General features: G+C 40.5%; 1 protein-coding gene across 3 annotated transcripts in view; it reads right to left on the reverse strand.

Moving 5' to 3' along the window:
- grm4 (glutamate receptor, metabotropic 4) overlaps positions 1-9782 on the reverse strand; it is a 228372-nt gene extending 218590 nt beyond the window's left edge. For all 3 annotated transcript variants that reach the window (XM_017697823.2, XM_017697821.2, XM_037534870.1), the window contains exon 1: positions 9361-9782. The gene's annotated coding sequence lies outside the window, so the exon portion shown is untranslated. The remainder of the gene's footprint in view (positions 1-9360) is intronic.
- Between the last annotated feature and the right edge of the window lie 3436 nt (positions 9783-13218).

Genomic DNA, 13218 nt, shown 5'->3' on the forward strand with positions numbered 1-13218 from the left:
TGTCACCCATATTCCTAAATATTTAAACTTAAATTAGTGTTTATTTTAAATGGGAACTGATATTTCATATGGCTGCCTTATTTACATTATTTATGGGCATGAGTTCACTCTTTTCAAAATTTATTTTATTTCCTGATATTTTACTGAAACTATTTAATGCCTTAAGTAATTCTGGTAAGATAGACATTGGATCAGATATATATAAAAGCATATTGTCCGCATATAAAGAAATCTTATGCTCTAAACCTCCTCTATGTATCCCCTTAATCATATCCTCACTGCGTAGTAATATAGCTAAGGTTCTATGACCAGTGAGAAGAGGAGGGGCGAGAGGGGACATCCCTGTCTAGTGCCTCGCTCTAACTTAAAAAAAGGGGGATAAAGTGTTATTTGTACAAATTGCTGCCAGAGGTGAGGCATAAAGAACCTCAATCCATCTGATAAATATTTGACTAAAACCAAATTTTTTCATTGTGTAAAGGAGATAGTCCCACTCCACCCGATCGAATGCCTTCTCAGCGTCTAATAATAATAATATTTCTGTATCTCCTGGTGGGGTGGGACTATAAAGAATATCAAATAACCTGCGTGTATTAAAAAATAATTGTCTATGTTTAATAAATCCAGTTTGATCATCTGATATTACAGAAGGCAAGATTTTTTCTAATCTTTGAGCAAGAATCTTGGCTAATAACTTACAATCTACATTAAGAAGCAAAATTGGACAATAAGAATTACATTCCACAGGACTTTTATCTCTCTTAAGAATTAGCGATATAATCGCCTGGCGCGTTGTAAGAGGCAACGAGCCGGAGGTGTATGATTCTTCATATACAGACAGCAAAAGCAGAGCCAGCTCCCCAGCAAACGTCCTAAAAAATTTGCTGGGGGACCCATCAGGACCCGGACTCTTCCCATTCTGCAAAGATTTTACTGCTGCCAAGAACTCCTCCTTAGTTAGTGGCTCATCAAGCTGATTTAAAGCTACCGCGTCAATCATAGGTGTATTAATTTTATCAAAAAACAATTTCAACAAGGGCTCGTCTCCAGGTGATTCGGAAGCATATAATTTTAAATAAAACTTGAAAAAACTATTATTTATCTGTGAATGATCTATATGTATGTTACCTTGTTCGTCCTTTATTTCGGCTATAGTTTGATTTGCTATTTTTTGACGTAACTGCTGAGCAAGGCTCCTCCCTGTCTTCTCACCATGCTCATATGTCCTACAACGTATTTTATTGATCATATTTTCAGCATGTTTTGTGGAAAGAAGATTATATTCTGTTTGTGTCAACAATCTCCTTTTATACACATCAGGGGGTAGACACCGGGCCATTATAGCATCTACTTTCGAAATCTCTTTCGTTAATTCCTCCAGGCATCTCATTTGATTTTTCCTTACAAAAGATGTGTACGATATTATTTGTCCTCTTAAGTATGCCTTCATGGATGGCTTCCCAAATCAATGAAGGAGACATTCCTGGAGTCGTATTATGTAGTAAGAAAAAATTAATTTCATTTGAAATAAATTTCACAAAATCCTTGTCATCCAATAGTAGTGTATTTAGCCGCCAGGGACGGTACTCATTGTGTGTTGTGGGTATTATTAGATTCATCACCATTGGGGCATGGTCTGATATCACTATGGCCTGATATTCACAACCAGTAACTAGGTGTAAGAGATGCTTGTCTAGAAAAAAATTATCTATTCGGGAGTATGTTTTATGAACCTGTGAGAAGAAGGAGTAACTCCTGGAAGTTGGATTGTGGAGACGCCAGATGTCAATAATTTTATAAGTGTCCAAAAAGGTTTTGATTGCCCGAGCAGACTTTGAAAGGGAAAAAGGTGAGGATGGACTACGGTCTAAAGATCTAAGTATCACTGGAGTATTATATAATCTACCTGTTACTAGTATATACCTGCCTGTTGGGTCAGCCTCCACATTTGACATAACAAATGGGACTGATTTACTAATAAGTATTGCAGCTCCCCTTGACTTAGAATTAAAATTAGAATGATAAACCTGTCCAACCCCCCCCCCCCCCACCCCCCAGCCTAGAATGATCACACAACCGTAGGTGAGTTTCTTGTAAAAAAGCAATTCCTGTCCCAATCTGCTTCAAATGTGACAATACTTTGCTACGCTTTACTGGATGATTCAAAGATTTCACATTCCAGCTTGTGAATTTTACCTGGCAACCTGCCTTTTTACTCATTAGACATGTTCTAGTCATGTATTAGTTATAAGTGCAGTGCAATACCAAGGAAAATAAACCGCTATCTCCAATAACACAGCACACCTTAAACAAGCAGAAATAATAATCAATGGTGCAGTAGAAACCCAACCCATGTCACCTAACATAACAAGGTGCTCTAAAACCCCTATGCAACAAGAAAAGCACACTGTGCTTACAGGAGAGAACTAGTTATACAAGCAGCTCCGGCTGAGTATTTCAGGAAAATAATAGTAATAACAATAACAATAAAGTGGCCTATAGATCAAATAAACTTATTATGCAAAGCACTCGGTTATGAGAAACTCCAACATTAGTTTTTTTACTTCAGTGAAATTTGTAGTGTCCGAGTAATCAGTTCCACAATGTGTGCCTTTGTCTTTGGTTACTCACCAATGGAGTGTCAAGTTTCAGCCGTGGCTAGCTATCTACCCAGTCTGTGTCATGTTGGCCCTGACATATGCCATTGCCTCCGCTGGGTCTTGGAACTCTTTCTCAGTCCCATTATGTGTAATGCGGAGCCTAGCTGGGTAAAACATACCTTTCTGCCCTCGGAGGACGTTCTTAACTTAAGTTAAATGCTGATCTGGCGTGGACTACACTGGGTGGATAATCAGGGAAGATGAAAATCTTAGTGCCATTATACTGCAGAGAACCAGCCTCCCTGGCTCGACGAAGAATGTCCACACAGTCCTGATAGTAGTGAAGTTGGGCCACAATAGCACGGGGTTTGCCACCCTGCTGCCTGGATTGCAGACCACAGTGCGACCTGTCTACTACAACCTCCTTCTCCAGACGCAGGGCCTCTTTTAGTAACTTTGAAACTGCGGCAGGCGAGCTCGAGCCAGGACTCTCAGTCACATTGATTCGGATGTTCGATCTCCTCATTCACCCTTCCAGGTCGACGCATTTCTCCTGCAAACCAGCTACATCTTTGCTAAGCTTGTGCACGGTTGTTTGCAGAGTGGTGATATCATCTGAGCATGTGGAGAGGCTGTGCTCCATTCCAGCCACGGTTTGTTTCACACTGTCCACGTCTGCACGTAGCACGACCACACTGCTTATCACTTCTTCTTTAACGGCACGAAGCTCAGACTTCATTCCTGCAAACTCGTCAGCGAGTACACTTTTCAGCTCAGACCTTAGTAAAGTGGTGATGTCCTCCTTCAAAGAAGAAAGAATCTAGGCTTTCATCACCGGAGTTTTCTCGCGGGATGTCGCTTGAGTATCACCTGAGGCGCTAGGCCTGTTAGCAATGTTTCTGCCCGTGTACGTGAATTGACGTAGATTCTTGGCCATTTATTCACGTAATTCACATGAAAAGCAAACGGGTGAATTAAATATACAATCAGACAACTAACCTATGGCTTTGTTTTAAAAAAAAAAACACCACAAGCTATATTTTATTCAAAGTTCCCAGTGGAGCTCAAGAAACCCCAACCTACTCCATTGCCTGCTCACCAGCGCCCCCCACAATATATAACTTTTAATTCAATATTTTTTATATTTAATAGCATTGGTATCAAAGACACAATATGAGTGTTATTAATAGTATTGATACATTTTTAATTATACCCAACTCTAATCAGAACAGGGGTGATTTATATACAGACATATTCCAAAGTTTTACCCCCACCCCCTAGGCAAATTTTATGAATTTCTTTATTTTCTAAGTGAAAATATAGAGAACACACTTCTACACATTATGATGCATATTTACAATTAAAATGTTGCCAGAACAAAAGCTATAGCATATTTTATATTTTATGTTTTATTTTTTGCAAAATGTGAAACACAGCAAATAAATAAATAAATTGCAGAAAAAGCCATGCATCATTTGGTTCCCTGTAGAAGATGTGTTATTTTGGTGACAGTTTATTTTGGGTGGTCCTTTTTAAATAAAACAAACACTCAACTAACTCTCAGTAACACAGCAAAAATGTATGAGGGTTAGGATTAGGTTTTGGGCTGAGGTTCAGGTTAGGGTTAGGATAAGAATTTATGATTAAGCCAGAGTTAGGTTGTGTGTAATGGAAGTAACATATAAAACAATACATCGACCTAATGTAAGTAATGCATGAACAGTACATCTCAAGATATTTACTTCAATGTATTCAAATGCTTCACTACTGCTACTTCACTGATATGTTGCTGATATGTTACTGATAATCTGTTAAGAGTTTATTAATGATCTATAAATGACCACCCCAAATAAAGAGCTAGCCGGGATTTCATATAGAAAATCAACAAAATGTGTCATTTGAGTAGCTTTTGCATATGTCTGTATATCTTAAAGTCTTAAAGGCACAAAACAAAAAACATGAATAACAATTGTTTTCCATACCTTAAACCACTCAAATGTAGTTCTCAGGAAAAAATAAAATGCAAGAAAAATGTAGCAGCATTTTACAGAGCATTCACATAATATAAAGGCTCTACACATTTTTAGAACTACAGAATTAGAACTACATGTCCAAGCAAAGCACAATTTAGGAACTTTTGTTCTCAGGAGTGCTGCAACACTCTCAGGCAATTTGAAAGATCTGTTTTCAAATGTTGTGTTTGTAATTTCCATCTGCTTCTCTTCAGCGTCAATGAAGACATGATCACGACTAGACAATCACGAGCGTTTGAAGTGCAATGAATGGTACATTCTCTCTCTTTCACGCCCTCGCCGCTTCTCCGCCAAGTCACTGTAAGACCATCTGACTAATGGCTGTATTCTCGTCATTCATGGCTGAGGGTTTCCAAATATGCCTTTTTTTTCCAAGGACGTTCCAAATCAAACACACCACTGCGGCCCTACAAACAAAAATCAGCGGCTAGAGGAGGGCTTAGGCCGGGCCGGCAAACAAAGCACCTGTTTTACATTCCGAAGCCAGCACAGATCCAGTCCTAATGAGTTGGCTCGGGCTGGAGAAACGGACAATACCCTGCAAGTATCCCACCGCGAGCGCTGACTCTGAAATGAGCCAAGGCAGGGAGAAAGCCAGAAGCCAGCCCATCAAGTCCTCCATTCCATTCAGCCCATTCAGCTCCACCATGTGAGAGTGGTCTACTGACACAGAGCTGCTAATAAAAAACAGTCCAGTGACTGCTTGAAGTGACTGAGCTCATAGTTTAGCTGGCTGTGGATTTTGCTCTGGGTTGAGAGATATTGACAGTAGCTGGGACAGCAGCGGGTCTGCTCTCTCGCCCAGTGTCTAAGCTGTTTGGCTGGACCATCCGCTGAGCAGATGGTCTTTGCTGGGGGGGGAAATGAGGAAGATGGGCTAGAGTGGAGGCACTCTGAGTTAAAAAAGTCCCATTACGCACATGCACACATACACACACCAAGTAATGATGGAAGACTAATGTAGAGAAATGTAACGTAAAGGGCTTTTGCAGGGTTTACGTAAAACTGCAACATCAGCACATCAGCAGGTTTTGGGCTTATATGTGTGTGTGTGTGTGTGTGTATGTGAGGGGGAGAGCGCATGTAAGAAAGAAGATATAGACTTAATAAATCTATGTCCAGCCTTGCCCTCTGCCTCTCTATAGGGGTCTGATATGAAGAATGCATTAGTGCTATATCTATGCTCCATGCACACGCTCCCATTCTGTACATGCCAAGGGGAGTCATCCGATAAAGTGTACAGAAAATCTATATGTGGGAGCCTGAAACACAAGACTAAATGAAATCTAAATTTGGATTTATGCTTACTCAGTCACTTCAGATAATTAAGCTGTGATAGGAGAGGAGCCTCCCCCCCATGGCAAAGGTTTTTGATCTTTTAAAAAAGTCCTCATTTGCCGACAACAAACTCTCCAGTGTGCTTGGAGGCAGAATCAAAGTAGGACTTGCTCTAGTGCCAGTTCACGACAGCAGTCTGACCTGTCAATATCTGGCAAAGTGTCTCAATTACACTGAACTGTGGCCCAGTTTGAAAAACATTCTGAATGATCTTTCCTGTATAAACTATCCTACGTTTCAAAGAGATACACTGCCATAAACAGGGACCTATGGTACCAAAAGAGGCTCTCTTGGTTCCCTAAAGAGCCCTTCAGTTGAAGGTTCTTCAATGCATTTTTGTAATGTGTGAGTACATATTTGTAAATATGTGTGAGTTTGAAGAACCAATTTAATGTTCTATAATTTACAGGTTCTATAATAATTGAAGTTTTTTTTTTTCAGAATTGGCTATTCAGTCCAAGAACCATTTAGCACCTTTTATTTTCTGGAGTGATTCCACAAAAAAGGACATTTGATGTCCTAAAGATGCAAGAGAAAACTCATGTTGTGAGTTTTTCAAGAAGCATTAAGGAACCAATAGTGGCATTGCTCCAAAGAACCTTTACTGGCACCTCTATTTTTAAGCCTTTATAAGCCTGCAATCCTAAATGACTGTCAAAGAACATTCGGTAACATTTTACAGCAACCAACGTTCATAAGTTATATAACACCTATGTAAGCCTTTGTGACAACTGATATAAACCTGTATAGACATTTATAAAGGCTTAAAAGGCAGCCTTTATGACAGGTTTAGGTTAGGTGTCTTGTAGCCCTGCAAATGCAGCCCTTCAGTAAAGTAATATTCCATCTAATAACAATAATAATAATAATAATTGTTATTTATATAGCACTCTTAATACTATGGCAGCTCAAAGTGCTTTACAGACAACAATAATAAAAGACATTTGTATTTGTATTTAATTATAAAAATTAATATAGAATCATATAAGAAAACGATATGCTGAGTTAAAGAGATGCATTTGTAGATGCACAGAACTTGACTGTCTAATAAAAGGTAAATTGAGTTCCACAGTTTCGAAGCAGAACAACTGAATGAGATTTTGTGTGTTTCCTGTATTTTACAGAAGGTGTTTTTAGAAGGACAGGATCTACAAATCTAAGATCACATGCTGGAACATAAAGTGATAGACATTCTGTGATATAAGAAGTGCTTTAAGGCCATTTATAGCATTAAAAACTAGTAGCAGAACTTTAAAATCTGTCCTGAACGATACAGGTGGCCAGTGCCAATCTTTCAAAACAGGGGTGATATGATCTCTCTGTATTTGTTTGTTAGAATCTGAGCTGATGCATTTTATACAAAATGTAAGGGATGTATTGCTCTCTTAGGAAGTCCAGTAAGAACAGCCTTAGAGTGATCAACTCAGTAATCAGCTTATAACAAATGCACAAACAAGTTCATCTGTGTTACTCTGATATAGAAAAGGCCAAACTTTAGCAATATTTCTCAAATGATAAAATGTTCCTTTACTGATTGCTTTTACATGCACAGTAGAAAATCAACTTGCATACATAATAATTCCTAATCTATTACTCCATCTGTTCAGAAAAGGCAGAAGGACTCCATAGCTCCTATCAAATGAGAATAAACTGCAGCAGAAGTGATGCCAGCCAAACCATCACACTGCAGACCTCTGTACATTATATATTTTTGATTGAGTGGTAAATAGAAAGCCTTTTAGCATCTGGTCTCTGTTGAGTTGATGGAATACAGTTACCGTACTTGGTAATCAATAATAAATGGCAAACGTGTAGATGGTGTATGCATTAAGGACACAGAGCTGGCCAATACTTTATCCATGCACCTAGCATGCTTTAGGAATGTCTAAATTATAGATAGTGATTCCGAGCAAAATCGGTCAGTTAAATAAGACTGAAATATGTTATTCTATACATGGAGAGCGCACAAAGGAAGTGAAATATGACTAATTTAATTTGCTTTCACCATCTGTTTTGTTCTCACCTCTCAAAGCCGACAGACACTGTGATCTGTGGGAAAGAGCAGCAAATCAGAGGCAAAATAAACAGTGTTTATAAAGAGCAGGTGCTCTGAGAAAACAACCATTATAGCTAAATGTTAACGTCTCTTTTTTCCTGGCCAGCCCCCCGCACAATGCGGTGTGATTAACCTCAAGCATAAACCTTGTTCAAAAAAACAGCTGATCTAAATTTAAAGTGCATGGAGTGGAGCTGCAGGCCGTGACGACGCATTGGTGAAACAACGCACAGCTGCAGGCTATCAGTACCAGCAGTTGCCCAAAAGTCCTTCAGACTGACACCCACAAGCACTACTGGAAGCAGAAAGAAATTTAGATCGTAGTTTCATACAATTATTGGCCATCATTCATGGTGGATAATTGTCTGACATTTATGCTACCACATACTGTAGGTGTCAGTGTGGCATTATGGAAAGGTCACAAAGAACATATGTCACTGTCCAATAAGGGTCCAACCAAGCCCATATGCATCGCTCCGAGCTTTGACATCTGCAGAACTGAAAGACATCTTTGCAGCCTTGGAATTCCTCTTAGCCTGTTTCTTGTTGACCTAGCTTGCTGGGGAGGCCATATGCCATGTAGAATGAGTTTTTCTTTTTCTCTTTACTATTAATCATGTTCTTTCAGTTACCATCTTCTGGTCATAGTAAAGCTAAGTATAAAATAAACTTTATTTACATCATCTTTGAATTCAGTGTTAACCTGTATGCACGATTATGAGGTTGCAATGAAGATGGGACCAAGATACTGACAATGTGCAGATCTGCAGTGCCAGCATCAACTCCAAGTTATGTCCTGGTGTAAATTCCCAAGAGTGTAGGCCAAGATCAAGACCAAGATCAGTTTTGTGGTCTGAACCAATCTCATGGCCACGTTCATGAGATCAAGACTGCATTACTGCAATTGTATAGACTTGCAAGACCTGTTGTTGGGCATGTTTGAATAAAATTAGGCAAAAGTTTAATCAAAACTATAGGCTACATCGATAAATAAATAAACACAACTTCAGCTTAGATTTTTATTGCAGCCACTGGTTCACTGGGGCTGCACACGAGTCTCTTTTGCTAAAGCACAAAATCCTCTTATTATCCCCTCTAATTACTCGCCAGTTCAACAACGTTCTCATTCAGTTCTATGCAGCACCTCTTTCAGTGAAACGTGCCTTTTCCCCGTGCGTCCTGCCACTAATATCCAAAGGAAATTATACATAATCTACAAGAAGAATATAAGATCATGTCTTGTTCAGTCGCTCTACAAAGTCAGTTGTCCGACTGACATTCTTCTTAATCAAGCCACTCCGTGAATTTCAAAGTTGACCCATTTCCCACTCACCGTTTCTGGTCCTGCTGCTTTCTTTACTGCGTATCGACAGGGAGCTCCTGCATTATCTGCTAGACCCACGCGAAAGCTGATTATCTGGGGTCTTGCAAATCAGATGAGGTACGCTGGCTTCCAGTGAGACGAGCTCCATCACCGTGGCAGTAAAATTCAGAGAGGAATCCCCGCATCAGGATCCGAGCGGTAAAGGCTGTTGCGCTGTCCACCCGGAGTGGTGCTGAAACGCTCTCGGCGCGCAAGTGCTGCCCATTTCCTAACAGTCCGACTCCACTCACTCACTCATTACTACCGCGTTTAATCGACAGTCTACACCACAGCTATCGTACCTCAGGCCAGCCTACGGTGAGGGTGGCCGACGTACCAGTGCAGCGCGCGCACCCGTGTAGAAATGGGGGCTGCGCTAGTCAGTCGATGGATGCAGTGCTTTCAACGCCCACATGCTTCGCTTCATCATTAACGCAGCGCAGCTACTGCGAAAGTATTCAGGTTCGAATATGTGCTTTTTAGAGATGATCAAAGAGGACATAACGGACATACTAATGACGCTCAGCGTTCTGTGTCAACTAGAGTCGAAATGTGGAAGTGGGGAAGAGTTGAAATGAATTCCTGTTTTTTAGACGTAGCGTATGTGGTTTTCCGTGGGTTCTAAGGCAAATACCAAGTATCTAGATAGAAACGACGAGCTCGTGGAAAAACCTCCTTTCGATGTCCTCTGGATATTTTTGGTAGAATGTTAAATTGGGACCAGTTCACCCATTTCTAACTCGGATTTGGTCAAGGTTCTGTCTCTTGACGATACACTGGACGGCACTTATGGACCACAGCCAGTGCAGTTTTCAGAACACTTTCTAAGCTCCAAATGGCTTCATAAATAAGATGTTTAGCATTTAAAGGCTTCAAATACAGGTTACAGAAGAAAATAAGACAATACAGGTTGCAGTTCAGGAATCAGATTTGTAAATGATTCCACATCCAATCAATTTGAAGTCTGAAAAGGTCTCAGGTGTAGGCGTCTTCCAGAACTCACGGATTTTACTGTCCTGCGTCCTGCGCTCTCCATCAGAGCAACTGAAGGTTGAGCGTAGCGCCATGCTGACACCTAGCGGCGCTTTGCCTGCATGCGCATATGCATCACCCTTTTCTTTCTTCAGTGACTCCCTGTCTTGTTGAATTTTGAGTACAGTTTGTTCCAAAAGACTCATTTGTGGAATGTTTTTTATTAAGACGTTGTCATGGCAACACTCCACAAAACTCATCAGAACAAACCTGCAGTGAGAACTGAATGAATCTGTGTGGAAGACCACACTCAGAGCTCTGTGACAAAACTATAAAACTATAGCAGCAACTAACAGATTGATGTGGAACCAGCAACCTGTCCCTGAATGTGGACAAAACTAAGGAGATGGTTGTTGACTTCCAAAGAATGCAAGGTGACCACCCCCGACTTAACATCACTGGCTCTGCTGTGGAAATCATCAGGAAGTCAATCAATAATCAGAAGTTCCTCAGTGTCCACATCACAGAGAACTTCACCTGGTCCCTCAACATGAACTCCATAGCCAAGAGAGCCCAGCAGTGCCTCTACTTCCTGTGGAGACAGAAAAAGGCTAATCTCCCCCCTCCCATCCTCACTATGTTCTACAAAAGGACTATAGAGAGCATCCTGAGCAGCTGCATCATCGCTTGGTTTGGGAATTGCACCACCTCTGACCACAAGACCCTACAGCGTATAGTGAGGACAGCTAAGAAGATCATTGGGGTCTCTCACCCCTCCATCATGGACATATACAATAAACGCTGCATCTGCAAAGCCACCCGTATTGTGGACGACCCTATCAATCCCTCACACAGGCTTTTTTCACTGCTGTTGTCTCGCAGAACGTACCAGAACATCTGTGCCATCACTGCCACACTCTGCAACAGCTTTGCAACAACTCACAAGGACTGATCTGAAAGCCCCCCCTCACACGCATACTCTGCACTCACACACAAACACACCTCTTTTGATGCTCTAGTTGCAGAAGCTGGCAAATAGCTGACTTCAGCTTCATATCACCAAAGAATTAGCGATGGGCGATTATAAATAATTGTCCTAAACCCCCTCTTTGAAAGCATATGATACTCATATCAGCAGTGAGGTTGCTGAACTTTTCTCTTATCTGCTATCACTGAAGACAGGCCGGGTCGCTCACAGAGCACCGCTAGTAGCATGTTAATGAAGCAAGGTTTTCTTTTTTTTATTTGAGGGTCCCATTTTGTATGGCAAGATTTCAACCACTACCACTTGTAACTCAGTTCCAAAGGGTTAGGGTAATACTCAAAAACATGGGGTGGGGGTAAAAACAAGAAATGGAATTGGGCCCAGCATACATTCACTCACCTGATTACTGTTTAAATTAGCCAATCACAGCAAGATATGCCAGTTATTAAATGCAGCATCATCAGATTCTTATAACTTATTGGTAACTATCCCAATGGAAGATTTTTACCATAAAGCTTAAATTATGTTTAACTAATGATGGCTTAATTGATGATGGCTGACTGTCTCACTTTACATTACTGGGGTGGCTAGAAGAGTGGCCATGCTTCTTTCTAGAGTAGCACTGGCCACCTCTGGTCACACCTTGACTACACCTCTGCTTATATGTACTATGTCATCATATCTATTGTTTCATTATAGTTCACTAAAAGACTTAATATAATAGATGACGTGTCCTCTTTTGCATTTAACACAGCGTCGACTAGCTGCTCTGTTATTTTTAGCATTAGCTCATCTCAAGGGGCAGATTTTTTAGCTCAAAAACTGAAGACAGTTTTCAGATGTCCTCCTCTGGGTGCTTCATCGACCTTTTAAGTCTGTCAGTGTAAGTGTTGTTCAAGCTGAATGTGCAAACCTGCTGGCAGTTTTTGAGGCTATTCTTTCATACCACTTTTGATAACTCTTTTACTTCAAAATCTGCTGGTGTCATTAAAATTCACACTTTCTGTATCAATTATGCAGGTCTCTGATAGGTACTCTTAGCATCTCTGGCCTCCTTTTGCTTCACAGAGTAGAAGCTGTGGTGCTGTGCAAGCCAATAGCTTTATGTAAATTCACAAACCCAACCAATTCTGTTGCACTACACTATTTCACAACACTCCTCACTGTTCCGTCCATACATCCGTCCGCCTTTCTGAATTCCTGAGTAGTCTTTAGGTTAGGGATGTCTAAGTGGATGTAGACAATAAAACAAGAATGTTTCCACAATTACTTTTAATTTACATTTGCAAATGTGTACAGAAATGTGTTTCTGTAAGACTTATTTCCTTAAAAATAAAACAGATTTCTACTATAGGCTTTTACTGCTTAAGATTCCAGATGTAATAGATTCTCAGAGAAACCTAAAATGAAGGCCTCTGGTTGTTGGTGTTTGGGAAAACGATTTCTCTTGTAAATTGAAAGTTTCAGTTCACCTTTGCATTTTGTTTACACATATCCATCTTATGAAACTATTTTGTGAGTATTTTTTGATGGATCGTATAGTGGTGTCAAAAAATAGAAGACGTGGAAAATGTGCATGTGGTCAAATACTCTCTATTGGAAAAGTACTTCAACAAACGGTCTTGGCAAAGATTTTGGAAATGCCCGGCCCAGCTCTGTACAGGGAGGGGGTAAGGCAGAAGGACATGACACACATGGAGGGTAGACAAACATACAAACAAAGAACCCACCCACCTCAGTCACAATTACACTAATAACTACAAATAAGCAACAACAACGTGTCCTTTTGGACCCAGGAGTGCTACATCCTGTAAGCTCCCCACAGAAGCACTGCCCGTGGCCACTCACACGGTACACTCTACTGTCATCTT

This window comes from Pygocentrus nattereri, chromosome 26 (assembly GCF_015220715.1).
Source record: "Pygocentrus nattereri isolate fPygNat1 chromosome 26, fPygNat1.pri, whole genome shotgun sequence".
Lineage (NCBI taxonomy): Eukaryota > Metazoa > Chordata > Actinopteri > Characiformes > Serrasalmidae > Pygocentrus > Pygocentrus nattereri.